General features: G+C 57.5%; 1 protein-coding gene and 1 long non-coding RNA gene across 4 annotated transcripts in view; both read right to left on the bottom strand.

Annotated features, from left to right (window-relative positions):
• The window catches only part of NTM (neurotrimin), a 941,158-nt gene that overhangs the window by 619,566 nt on the left and 309,194 nt on the right, over window positions 1-12,398 (bottom strand). The window lies entirely within an intron of this gene.
• LOC140631258 (uncharacterized) lies at window positions 8,464-11,351 on the bottom strand. Of its 2 annotated transcripts, none has more exons than XR_012028897.1 (3): window positions 11,058-11,351; window positions 9,758-9,835; window positions 8,464-9,043 (listed from the first exon to the last, which is right to left on the bottom strand). It is a non-coding gene; the product is annotated as an uncharacterized lncRNA (long non-coding RNA). The 2 variants fall into 2 exon arrangements; XR_012028898.1 differs by having other exon boundaries at window positions 11,069-11,350.

The following is a 12,398-nucleotide window of genomic DNA, read 5'->3' as shown; positions in this document are numbered from 1 at the left end:
GCCTGGGGCTGGGGGAGGGTGTTGCAACCTGAGTGGCTGAGTCTTAGCAGGAAGTTGGGAACTGAGTCTGGAAACTGGCTGACAGGTCCCTGTAAGACTGGAAGTCCTTGGAGGCCTGCAAACGTTGGATTAGGAAAACAATTCCAAAATGTGCATGAAGCTTGTAAGGAACTTTGTCTGTCCTGACCTGGGCTCTGGCTGGACATTCTTGTCTGTCCAGGGAGTTTGTAATTCCCAGAGTGTGCTGAACGTGGGTTTGGGGTTCAGATGCATCACCCCTGGGGCCCCTGGCAGAGGCGAACCCAAGTGCTCTCACCCCAGGCCACACGGGAGTTCCCACTCCCACATTCCCCTGCTGAAGCTGTGCTCAGAACCCCACATTACCAAACACGTGAGCAAACAGCCACCTCCTCAGAGCCCCCCCACAAACTTCAAGGAATCAAATAATGTAATAGAGACTGTGGCATAGTTCAGCATGCAGTATAAAAAAAAAATCAGGATTCAAACACATAGGAAATAAAAAGACATTCCAAAAAAAGAGGTGCCTTAAAATATAGAGATTTTAGAAATACAACAATGAAATCACGAAGAATTTAAAATCTTAATGAATGGGAGGAGAGAAAATAACCAACATGGGAGATAAATCTGAGGAACTCACTGGAAATGTGGAAATGAAAAGTACAAAATAGCTATTTTGACTGAGAAGACCCAACACACGCCCAATAGGAGCTTACGAGAGAGAGTGAGAGAGTGCCCGAGAGCATGCACGTCAGGAAATAATATTTGAAGAGATCACGGGAGGTGAACAATCCTCCAAATTTACAAAAGGATCTAAGCACCAAAAACATTCAGCCAACACGGAAGACCATCAAAAGTGAAGACGACTCAAAGAGGCTGCCGTTGGCGAAGCCAGGCCCACTCTCAGAAGTGCCAGCGCCCCCAGTGATATCTCAGCGACTCGAGAAAGATCGAATGGCTCAGGACTGATGCATCTCCATTGTCAAATTCACTCCAAAATTCCAGCGACTGTGATCTGTGGGTTTTCGGCATTCGCTGTCACTTTGCCCTGTACGCTCATCCTGAAACGAAGGCTGAGAAAGAACCAGTCCAGAGCCTGACACCCGAATGGCCACCCCTCTGCCCTCCGCTTGCTCCCACTAATGCCCACCTTCCTCCCCTGCTGCCAGCACACTGTCTGCTCTTTTCTCCATGCGCTCAAGGCTATTCCACTAACGTTTCCAGGTTCTTGTCTTCTGTGCCAGGGGCAAGGTGACATTCCCTAAGATTTATTATTATTGTTTTCCATAACCTGAGGAATGTCAGTCCTCTAAAAGCCTCTGCACTGTGTTGATTTTCGAAGTTAACTCTGACTTAGCATAGATTTATTGACAGGGTTTGTGGTGCGCCCTATGTGTGTGCGTGCACATGCACGCACGTGTTTGAGACACAAAGGGGAAGGAAGAGGGAAACCCTATATTTATTTAGCTTCCTATGCGCTGCCCCTGAGCTGATTGCTCTCATACATGCCTATCCTTCCGATTCTCACAGTAACCGGATACGGAGAACACGATCAAGCTGGTTTATCACAGAGTGAGGGAGGCTCTGAGAAGTTAGGTAACGGGAAGGGCCACCAGTCTCCTGGGAGCTGAATCCCACGGGGAAGAAAAGGAGAACAACAAGATAGAGAGAAAACAATATGCTGGAAAGAACCCAAGTCTGCAAACAAATAGAAGCGCGATGTTGTGTGGTGTGATCCAGGCGTGTGGGGCAATGGAAGGTGCGCGTACCTCGAATGCTCTCCAGTAAGAGACTGCATTGAACCAGGGTCTCCCGGACGGCCCCCAGCCAGGGGACACTGGGACTTTACACAGAGACTGTTGGGCTGCGCAGGGGTGTTTTTACAGGCTTGCATTCCACCCCCGGCCTGGGGACCTGGGTCCCCTATTGCTGCATCTGGTGCTATGCTCTGTTCTCTCAGGTGAGACCCCAACGCCGTCCCGACACTCAGTTCTGCTGAGGAAATCTGTTTGTTCTGAGGATAACTTTTTTTTTTTGTCCCAAAGAGAATTAGCCACTCTCCCCGCAGTGGCCACAGTTCTCTGCGGTTTCGGATTATCCTGGGTGTGTTGCCGCGACAGCTCTTTGCTCAGGGAAGCTGGCTTGTCGCGACATTAATGTGAGGTGCATGTCTGGGCCCCGAATCCAGCCATCCTAATGACCCTCAGCACCCGCCCCTCCGAGGGCGCTTGTCGTCACCTGCGGCCTCTGCCAATCTCAGGGCAAGCGGGCAGCCGACGGCGCGGCTGTGCAGGTGCACACGCCCTGGGTGGTTGCTAGCCAGATGCCGCGGGGCATGTCACCTCTCCGAGCCTCAGTGTCCCCATTTGGGAATAAGGATAAGATTGCTCCCGTGGGGTTGACCCCAACAATTAGGTGGGAAACATTCATGGACAGCACTGTGAAACATTTCGGCTTCTCCAGCCTGATCCCCCTCGGCTGTCAAGGCGGCTGTGCCCATTGGGCTCAAGCGCACCGTTCACAGACTTCCAGCCATGGAGTAGAGAGCATCATATTTCAAAGGACGAAGGAAACTGAAAATATTTGGTGTGAAATGGCGGGAAGAGTCTGAGCTCTTGAATCAAATCGACTTCATTTCCTGGCAAATCAAGTAACTCCTCTGAATGGCACCTGCAACCCTACGCACCTCATAGGGCAGCTCTAAGGACTCAGTCAGACCACGTGTAGGAAGACACATGGGACACGTGGAACCAGTCTTTTAGGAAGGCCCCAGGCTAACCCAACTCCGTCGTTAATATCATCTGGGGGGCGGTGGGGCGGGAGAGCCGACAGGCGGGCAACCCCAGTACAACAAACACGGAACCACAGGTGTCCTGGATTCTCACACGAGTCCAGCACGTGTCCTGTCAGTAGGATCACACACAGATTTTTTTTTTAAGCTGAATTCTTGGACTGCCCATGCCCCAGAACACGTTAAGGTGAAAATGTCCCAGACAACACACTTGGCTGTGCCCCCGGGAGGCGCTACCTGCATCTCAGCCCTCCTCCTCTGCCCTCTGGTGGTGGCTGCTGCACTTCATGGGTCTCCCGGACTCTGAGCGGGGATCCCCGCAGCCCTAGGCTCCCAGGCCCTCGAGATGCCCACCCTGGGGAGCGTCTCCTCAACTCTGAGAGGCCAGGGGTGCATGTTGCAGGCAGGCAGCTTCTTTCCAGGCTCTACGGTGGGCCTGGCTCACCTTTCGGCTCTGCTACGCCCCATCCAGGCCGGAGCGATCGTCTAGGCCCATCTGGTCCCCTTACTCCTTGTTTATGTTATTTCTTACTTTTTCTCTTTTTTTTAAAAGATCTCATTCATTTCCTTATTTAGAGAGAGAGAGAAAGAGAGTAGAGGGAGGAGGAGAGACTCTCAAGCAGACTTCCTGCTGGGCGCAGAGCCCCATGCAAGCCTCGACGACCTCACAACCCTGAGGCCATGACCTGAGCTGAAATCAAGAGCCGGATGCTTAACCGACTGAGCCGCCCATTGCTCTTTGTTTATAAACACATTTTTTTGTATATTTTTTATTAGAGTTTGATTTGCCAACATCTAGTATAACGCCCAGGGCTCATCCCATCAAGCGCCCCCCTCAGTGCCCGTCACCCAGTAAAAGGCATTTAGTGGTTTCCACCGCCCTTCAGGAAAGCTCGTGATGCTTGGCATGAGATAAACGTGCTCCTTCTGTGATGCCTGCTTTGCTCACACGCTCAGTCTCAAATCTGGAGCCCCTCACTGCAGGGGTGCTGGGCAGGGGTCCTGCTCCTTGTCGTGCCGGGGGTATCGCAGACGGCGCCATTTCCCGCTTGACTGCCCTTTCCCGCCCTCACTCCCCTGGGGAGCCCTCTAAGCCCCGATGCAGATGTCACATTCTCCACCAGGACCTTAGCCCGCTCCCTGCCCCCTGCACTCCGAGTTAGCCTCGTGCCTGCACCCCCCATTCTCAACTCCGCGACATGCCTGCCCACCAGCTCTGTGCTCCCCGACCTAAGCGCCACGTGTTCTTTGCTTGTATTTCAAAAATACTTCCTCGCCCCGGGATGGAATACAGTGCCTGGCACACGCAGCCCGCTCGGTGGACGCCGAACGAGAAACTTTATCTAGCTTGGGAACCAGGAGAATGGCAAATGCTGCAAGGGTGACAAATAATCATAATTACTCGCATTTGCATGCCACTAATAACAGTAGTTACGGAGCATTTATTATATGCAAGGCACCGTTAAGTGCCTTAAATTCATTCTCTCATTCAACAGGCACCGTGAGCTCCCCTCTTGTACTATCTCATTTAATCTTTACAACAACCGCGGTGGGTGAGAGGAGAACAGGCATTAGCTCTGCATTTCAGAGGAAAAACAAAATCAGAGACAAAAACCCCAAAAAACAAGGAAGATGGCCAAGCATCCAAAGATAACGGGAGAGCCAGGGCTGTAGCCTAGTTTCTGCAACCTCTCTCCCACTGACATGAGTTCGCTCTGCCTTATTAATACCCTGCCACCTCTTCCTGACAGAGGCAGGTCCCGGGAGACGAAGCCAAGCACAGAAATGTGCTTTGCCTGCAGACCCCGGCTGTAAAAGCAATCACGGCCCCTCCTCTCCCGCCTCCAGTTCCTAATCAATTATGGAGGAAATGACAATGAAGAGAGAGGAGAGGGAGACTCAGGAGTGACTGCAGTTCATTGGAAAGCGACCGGAGGCTTTGTTTCTGCAGCCACGGTGCCCGGCCAGGGGCACCGGGGCACACAGACGGAGGGCTCGGTGGGTGACATGGAGACAAAGGAAAAATGACAAACCAAGTGAATTAGTGAAGGTGAAATAAACGGTGCTCAGCAACAGATGGGGCTGATGCTGGCTAATTTTCTGCTGTCACCTCCCCGCAGGTAATAGATAATCCCCGCGGCGGCTGGCGCTCCCGGAGCAGGCAGACAGGGAGCCTCGGCCTCCTTCCTGTGTGGAAGCCGTGTCCCCCATCCCTTAACCTGTCTCGATGATAAAAATCTTAAGAGCCAAACTTTTTGCAAGACTTATAGTGGCGATTTAACTCAGTCCCCGCTAAGGTTGCTATCTGTCAGCCTGTCACGGTGACAGGCAGATTTGTAAATGCTCTGGCTCTGGTGTCAGGTTGAAGGTGACATTTTTCAGCTGGAGATTTCTCCCCCCGCCCCCCACACCATCCCTCACGGAAACAGAACATCTTGGAATTAGGAAAACAACCCCCTGAAAAAGCACCCCCCACCCCCGCCCCCGCCACCGCCTCCAGCATCACCCTGGCCGGGCCTTTGCCCCTCGGGCCCTGAGGCTGTAGCCCGCTTCCCGGGTGCCCGTGTGCCCTGACCCTGCACCCTCACAACACACGGTTCCCCGTAAGGCCGCGCCCCAGCCCCATGGCCTCGCCCTCCTCCGGGCCCACCCGACGGTGCCGCCCAGCGATCTGTCCCTGTGGATGCAAACACTTAACCTACATTAATTAACCACAATATAAAATCCCAGAATCTCAACTAAACTCATGCTCTTTCTAGGCTGAAGCGTCCACAGCTAACCCCGAATGCTCAGCGACGGGCTTCCCTCCGACTTCGTCCTGGAATCACTAAGCCTTGATCGACTTTCTGTTTTAGCCCCTCTTTCTTTTCTAGGGTTTTGTTCTCGGTGTATTGGCCCCGGAGGAGCGGCGCTGACGGGGGGCCACTTGGTCTCTTTGCTTCCGGCCCTGTTCTCTGGATGGGCCCTCCCCTACGACGCCTGCGAAGCTGGCTCGGCTCCGACGCCACATCCCAAGCTCAGCTGAGAGTTCGATTTGTGCCCCCCTCTAGGCCCAGATGCCAAAGTGGAGATTCTCGATCTTTCTTTCTCTCTCTCTTGGTTTCTTTAAAGAGAAACTAGCCGGGACGTCTGGGAGACTCAGGGGTTGAGTGCCTGCCTTTGGCCCAGAGCATGACCCCGGGGTCCTGGAATCAAGTCCTGCATCGGAGTCCCCACAGGGAGCCTGCTTCTCCCGCTGCCTGTGTCTCTGCCTCTCTCTCTGGGTCTCTCATGAATAAATAAATAAAATCTTAAACAAAAATAAAGAGGAACAAAAAAAATTAAAACAAAAAAATTAAGAGGAACCAGTCTTGTGCTTTCCCAGAGGTCTGTGTGGGGCAGGGGCCAGCACGGAGACGGCGCCTCTCACAGCCAGCCTCTTGGCGGGGGGTCCCCAGGACAGGGTCTCAAGGGCCAACAAGGAAGGAGGAGAGACCCAGGAGATGCAGAGCTGCGGACGGTGGGACTTCCCACCCCTCCTTTCTTCCCTTCCCTCCCCGATCTCGTTGTTTGCTCAGGGCTGTGAGGCTTTGCTCACAGATCCCACACGCCACCCCCTGACCCGGCCTGGATTGTTCCAGATCCTCGTTCCTTCCTGACCTGAGGAGAGGACATCCCCGTGCTACCATCAGGCTCAGGGCTGGAATTAGGAGACTTGCCCAAGGACCTTTATCTTCCCCATCTTCGTTTAAAAAGAAAAGTTCATGTGGATACCTTTGTACAATCGCTGCATGGGCGTGTGTGTGTGTGTGTGTGTGTGTGTGTGATGAGCAAGGTAGCTTAGAAAAGCTGCTTACCCACAGTGGAAGCTTGGTGGATGTTGGCGGCCCAGCCCCAGCCCTCCTGGCCCCAGCTCTCCCCTCCCCACCCCTCCCCTCCCCACTCTTTCCCTCCCCATCACTCCCATCCCTACCCCTCCAGGCCCCATCCCTCCCCACCCCAACCCTCCCATCACCACCCCTCCAGGTCTCACCCCTCCAGGCCCCACCTCTCCTGGCCCCATCCCTCCCCTCCCCAGCCCTCTGCCTGCTGGCTCTGGCCTCATCTCTGCCAGGTAAACTCCAGAACAGCTCATGGAGCTCCACCTAGTGGCGCCGGGCGAGCGCTCTGCCAAGCTGTTGGCGCCCCTGGGACTCCGTCTGAGCAAATGCCTGAGCCTCTGGGGGTTCAGGGCTTTACACCGCCCCCCTCCCCCGGCCCCAGGGGCTTATCATAAGGGGAGAGGAGAAAGAGAAGACGGCAAGAGGCGGGGAAAGACGTCCAGAGGACGGAAAGTAGATGGAGGCCCACAGGAGGCAGGTGCCCACACATGTCTCTGCAGAGGCCAGGAGGACGGAGACACACCGGCCGGCTGGGCCAGGCCACACCTGCGTTCCATGGGAAGCCACCGTGCAGCCCGAGAGGAGGCCACAGGAGATGCCGAGCTTCCCCCACGGTGCCCCCGACAGGTGCGGGTGGCTTGACCCGGAGGCAGTGAGAGCTTCCCATGCATGGGCTGGCGCAGCCAGCGAGGCACCGTGGCCTCTCGCCCCAGGCCACTTGGCAGAGGGGCTGCCTCTGTGCCCTCGGGTGTGCACTGAGCTCCACACAGGTGAGAGGTGAAGGAAAGCCGCCCCGTGGCTTGGGAAGGGCAGGAGGCCGCGCTGGGTGAGGCCGGGGGTGCTCAGGGGCGCTGCCCCAACCAGCAAGGTGGCGGGTCCACAGACCCTCCCAAGGAGCCAGATGATGGTGAGAGGAGAGACGGAGAGCTCCGGGAGGCAGTGAGGACAGGACGGGTGCAGCCTTGCCTCTGCCCTCACCCCTCAGCTCCGCTCCAGACTTGCACCACCTCCAAGAAAGCCCAAGCCTCCCCCCTCTTAGGGAGCAGCTCCGGGGACCCCCCCGACCTCTCCAGGGGGAAGTCTGGGTATTCCTTCCATTAAAAGCCATCGTCTCCCTGGCTGAGTTCCCTCAAAGGCAGATTCCATGTCCCTTGTGCCCCTCGTGTTAAACTTTCTAGAAAGAACCATCTTACTGCTTCCCTCCACACCCCCCTTGGTAGGTACTTGACGTGCTTTCCTCCCTCTCCTTCCCGCATCCCCTCCCAACCTTGGCCGCACCCCAGGACGGGCCAGGGGGGCAGGATGGGAACATGGCCAGTCCCTCTGGCTCTTGCCAAAGGAGAGGAGTGGCCCATTAGCCCAGATGACTGCATGTGTGGGGACAAGGGAGTCCTCGTTAGCCTGTGGTGGGAGTGCAGGTCTCCTCAGGGCCTGGTCGGGCGGCGGGAGACCCCTGCTATCCACCGGTCTGTGAGCACGCAGGAGGCAGCCAGCAGCTCCCCTGTCCCCTTGCCTCTGCAGCTGGCTCTCTTGCATCCCACAGAGGCTCTGGGCACCCAGCAGGTGGCTTGACACCTGAACCGGTGGAGCCCAGAAACTCAGAGGATCTCACGGCCACGAAGGACCCACTGCCGGTGATGCCGGGTCTGCCCCCAAGCTTCCCTCCCCTCCGTTTTTAAGCGTCATCCTCATCCAACTCCTTGGGCCAGGTGGACCTCTCCTGGGAGAGGAGCTCCTCAGCATGGTACGTGTTATTTTTGCTTTTCTGTGTGATTGATTTTTTCATTGGTGGAAGGGGACAGTCATTGCCACCCCTATTAGACAGTTCATTAATTGCCTGTATTTTTTTAATTTTGCATTCAGCTTGTAAAATATATTTTTTTCCAGAGTTTCTGGCCTTGGGGCTCCAGCCTGGGCTCCAGCCCTGCCCATCCCCTTGGAAACTGGGGTGCAGGCTCTACCTCCCGCTGCGTTCCTCTGGGAGAATGCCTACTCCTCCTTCTCCAGGATTTGGGCGGTTTTGCTCGTCTTCCGGATGAAATGCTTGTGAATATGTGAACTGGACCGGGGTGTGTGGGGAAGGCCTCACTAATCCGGGAAGCAGGCCTCTCCTTGCCAGCCCCAGGAGCCCTTATGCTCAGGTCTACGAACCGATGGGCTCAGGAACAGATGCCAGCGAGCGGAGAGAGGCCTCGAGTGCTGAGTGTGGAGAGGGCTCCCCTCCGTGGATTTCCACAGCGCGAACCCCAGCTCACCAGACCCTGGGTTGATGTAGTGTTGAATTTCATCTTGTGCAAACCAGGGAGTCAACCTTGTCCATGCAGATACCTCTGTCCTGGGTCATGCACACACCACCAATAATAATTGGTATTTGCTATTAAAGCAAAAAAAAAAAAATTCCTTTTCACTGCTCTGTGTTTCTGGAGGGCTGGCCGGTGGTGGCAGCGGGCGGGGCGGGCGGGGGCACATGCCTGCCACCCAAGGGAAGGGAAGATGCAAGTGTAAGTCCCCAGCCCTCTGGGGGAGGGGGCGCTGGGGAGCAGGGGAGGGAGACTGGACAGAGCAAACCCAGACTTCCTGCCACCCTCCTGGCCTCCCTGCTGCTGCTCTGCGCCCGTCTGCATTTCTACTTCAGGTACCTTTCCTCACCGAAACACTGGGAAGCAACAGGATGCGGTATTTTTATATTTGTGAATGCACTGAGGACGCATGAGAGCCGCGGTGTCTTTCCAGGAAGCATCTTTCCAGCCGCTGGCCTCGCTGGGAGAGTCTAGTGGCTTCTGCTGATGCAACAGCCCAGCCTACTGGCTGAGACCTGGCTCTGCCCGAAGGAGATGTGTGACCAGTAACATCTCTGGGCCCTAGTCTCCTCGTCTGCGAAGTGGGGTTGATAATGACACCCACTTCCTAGGGTAGGTGTGAAGACAGGAATTAAGTGAGGAGTGTAAGTAGAATTTCTGGCACACCAACCACAAAGAGCCAGGACCTAGTAGCTATGCTTAGGCAGTTATCTGTGTTATCTTTTGTGATAGGAAAGAGGCCAAGAGCACAGCGTGCTGCTAAGGTAATCATTTCCCTATTTCCCCACCTCCTCTCTGGTTTGTAGGAAGCGGTCGGGGCCGGAGAAAGGCGGGCTGGCTGACTCACGGAATTCCGGGCAAGTGTCCTGGAATGACAGCAACATGGGATCTAAAGGAGAGGAAATGTTTTCTGAATCGGGCTTCTCAAAATGCAAGCGGGCGAGCCCACCAACCTGGGCCAACCTGCAGCCTGGAGGAAGGCAGAGGAGAAAAGGGGAGCCGGGGCCTCCCTTTGTGAGGCCTCCGGTCCCTTCCCCGCTGGGGCCTGGCCCAACCCCATCCCTCCCAGGACGGTATCACCATCACCGCCACACCGACCCCTCCTCCTGGACCTGGACTCCACCGGAAAGAACCCGAAAGTTCAGGGGAACCAGGCTAACGGCCACCTTTGCAGGGAAACTGACTTCCACAAGGTAAATCTCCTAAGTCTGGCCTAGAGATGGAGCTAGCCTTTGAATTAAGGCCCAGAAAGTTGAAGAAAAGAGTTATTGCCCTGGGCTGAGACTGGAAGGGGCATAAATCCACGCCCACCTGCTCCTTCACCTGCGCCTTCTCCTGTGGCCGCCAGCCCACCCTGGGCCATCCGGTCGGAGTTACTGGGTATCTGAGGGCTCTGGCTCAGGGGGAGACTGAGGCAGCGCCAGGACAGCCCCCCTGCCCTCTGTATTCCTGTCCACCCCTTCCCGGCTCTCCCTCACACCTGAACGCAGAGCCCCAGGATGTGGCAGAGGAGAAAGGTGTCACCCTCCCAAGAAGAGGGGTGGGGAGGCCACCTGCAGTGTTCCTTCTTCCTTCCTGGGGCCCAGGGGTCGCCAGGGATTTGCCTTAACAAGTGTCCGATGTATGCGCCCGCGTTTGCTGTTACAGACAGGCACCCTCACATAAAATCAAAACTAAACACATTAAAAAAAAAAAAAACTGAATAAGATGCGCCTTTCAGTGTTCCTGAGTGGCCTGGACATCCCAACGGAAGATATACTGGGGTTCACAGGCCTTTGAGGGAGGGCGAGACCGCCCCGGAGGAGTCTGTGACACAGATGGCCATATTTTCTGATCCCAAATGGTGTCGTGCTGCCTGACGGCAGGACCGTCAATCCAGTTGTCATGTGCAGGGGTAGTGGGATCTTCAGCCCCACACCTGCCCCAGACACACCAGCATCACGCCCAGCTCAGCATGCATGGCACACACACCTGCTACCTCCAGATATGGCCCCCCCCCCCGGGGAGCAGTCGCCTTGCGGTCCCCCGTAAGAGAGCCCCTGGGGGTGCAGGGGGTGGGCGAGGGTGGGGGCTCCGCGCTTCTCCTACCCACTTTATACCGTGTGGACCCCCAAGAGAAGCAGATAGACCGGAGGAGCCAGAGACTGTTGCTGCTGCTGGGGTTTTGCAGCTGGACTCACAGACCCCTCCTAAAAGAAATGATACGTTCGATCATATTTTGATGTGGTTCCAAAGCATTTTTCATGGGCTTTTAAAATCATCATTAAGGAGCAGGTTCTGATTTACATCATGGGCGCTGCTCAGCCTCCTTCCAACCCCGGTCTGGTGGGCTTCGCACAGCCTTTCAGGAAGCCCAAGGAGGCGCGGAGAGGAGAGCGGAGGGGCAGGTGGCCTCCCTGCAGGAGGGCCCAGGTTGGGGAGCCCCGCGCACAGGCAGCCGGGCTCAGGGCGCAGGGGTGCGGCAGGGCCCTCCCGTGGCCGACCCCCCGCTGCACGCCCGCCCCAAGGGGCCTATGAGCCGCAAGGTCAGCGCAGTAATAACCCTGGGGAGGAAGGCTGCCCCACCCAGCGCTCCAGAGGCCTGCCCGGCAAATGAGGCGGCTTTTACAAACACGCGCTCCACCGCCTGGGGTGCGGTGGGGCTGGGAGCCTCCGGGATGCCCAGCAGAGGCCGGGCCAGGGCAGCGCACCCTGCGGCCCAGCCCCGGAGGCCCTGCACCCCGACGCCCGAGGGCAGGGCACCCTGTGGCCCAGCCCGGGAGGCCCTGCACCCCAAGGCCCGAGGGCAGCGCACCCTGCGGCCCAGCCCGGGAGGCCCTGCACCCCGCGCCCCGAGGGCAGCGCACCCTGCGGCCCAGCCCGGGAGGCCCTGCACCCCGAGCCCCGAGGACAGCGCACCCTGCGGCCCAGCCCCGGAGGCCCCGCGCCCCTCCACCCCGAGGCCCGCGCCGCCCGCGCCCAGCTCGCCTTGCGGCCCAGCCCGCGCCCCCTCCGCCCCGGAGGCCCCCGGCCCGCCCCCTGATGCGCGCCCGCAGCGTGGTTCCCAGGCAGCCCCGCCGCCCCGCCCGCGCGCACTGTCACCCAGGCGCGGAGGAGGCCTGTGCCGCGACGTCCCCAGCCCGACGGCAGCAGGCGGAGGGTCCGAGGGTCTGGGAACACAGAGCCCCGCCTCCCTTCACCCGGAGGGTCACCCCGAGGGGCACCGAGTCCGCGCCCAGAGGCCCCTCCTGCAAGCAGGGCGGCGGGAGGGCCCGGGAGGCCGCCGGTCTCCGCCTCCCGCACCCGCACCTTCGCCCTATGATCCCCGTGTTCACACGTGGTCCCACACTCGGGGCTTGGGGCTCTCTCCCGGAGCCGGGGTCGCCTGAAGTGTCGCTTCGCCAGCAGGGGAGGTGGCACAGGAGGCGGGGCACGTGGAGCCGGAGCCGC

Source organism: Canis lupus, chromosome 3, assembly GCF_048164855.1.
Source record: "Canis lupus baileyi chromosome 3, mCanLup2.hap1, whole genome shotgun sequence".
Lineage (NCBI taxonomy): Eukaryota > Metazoa > Chordata > Mammalia > Carnivora > Canidae > Canis > Canis lupus.
This window is presented reverse-complemented; position numbering and strand designations above follow the sequence as displayed.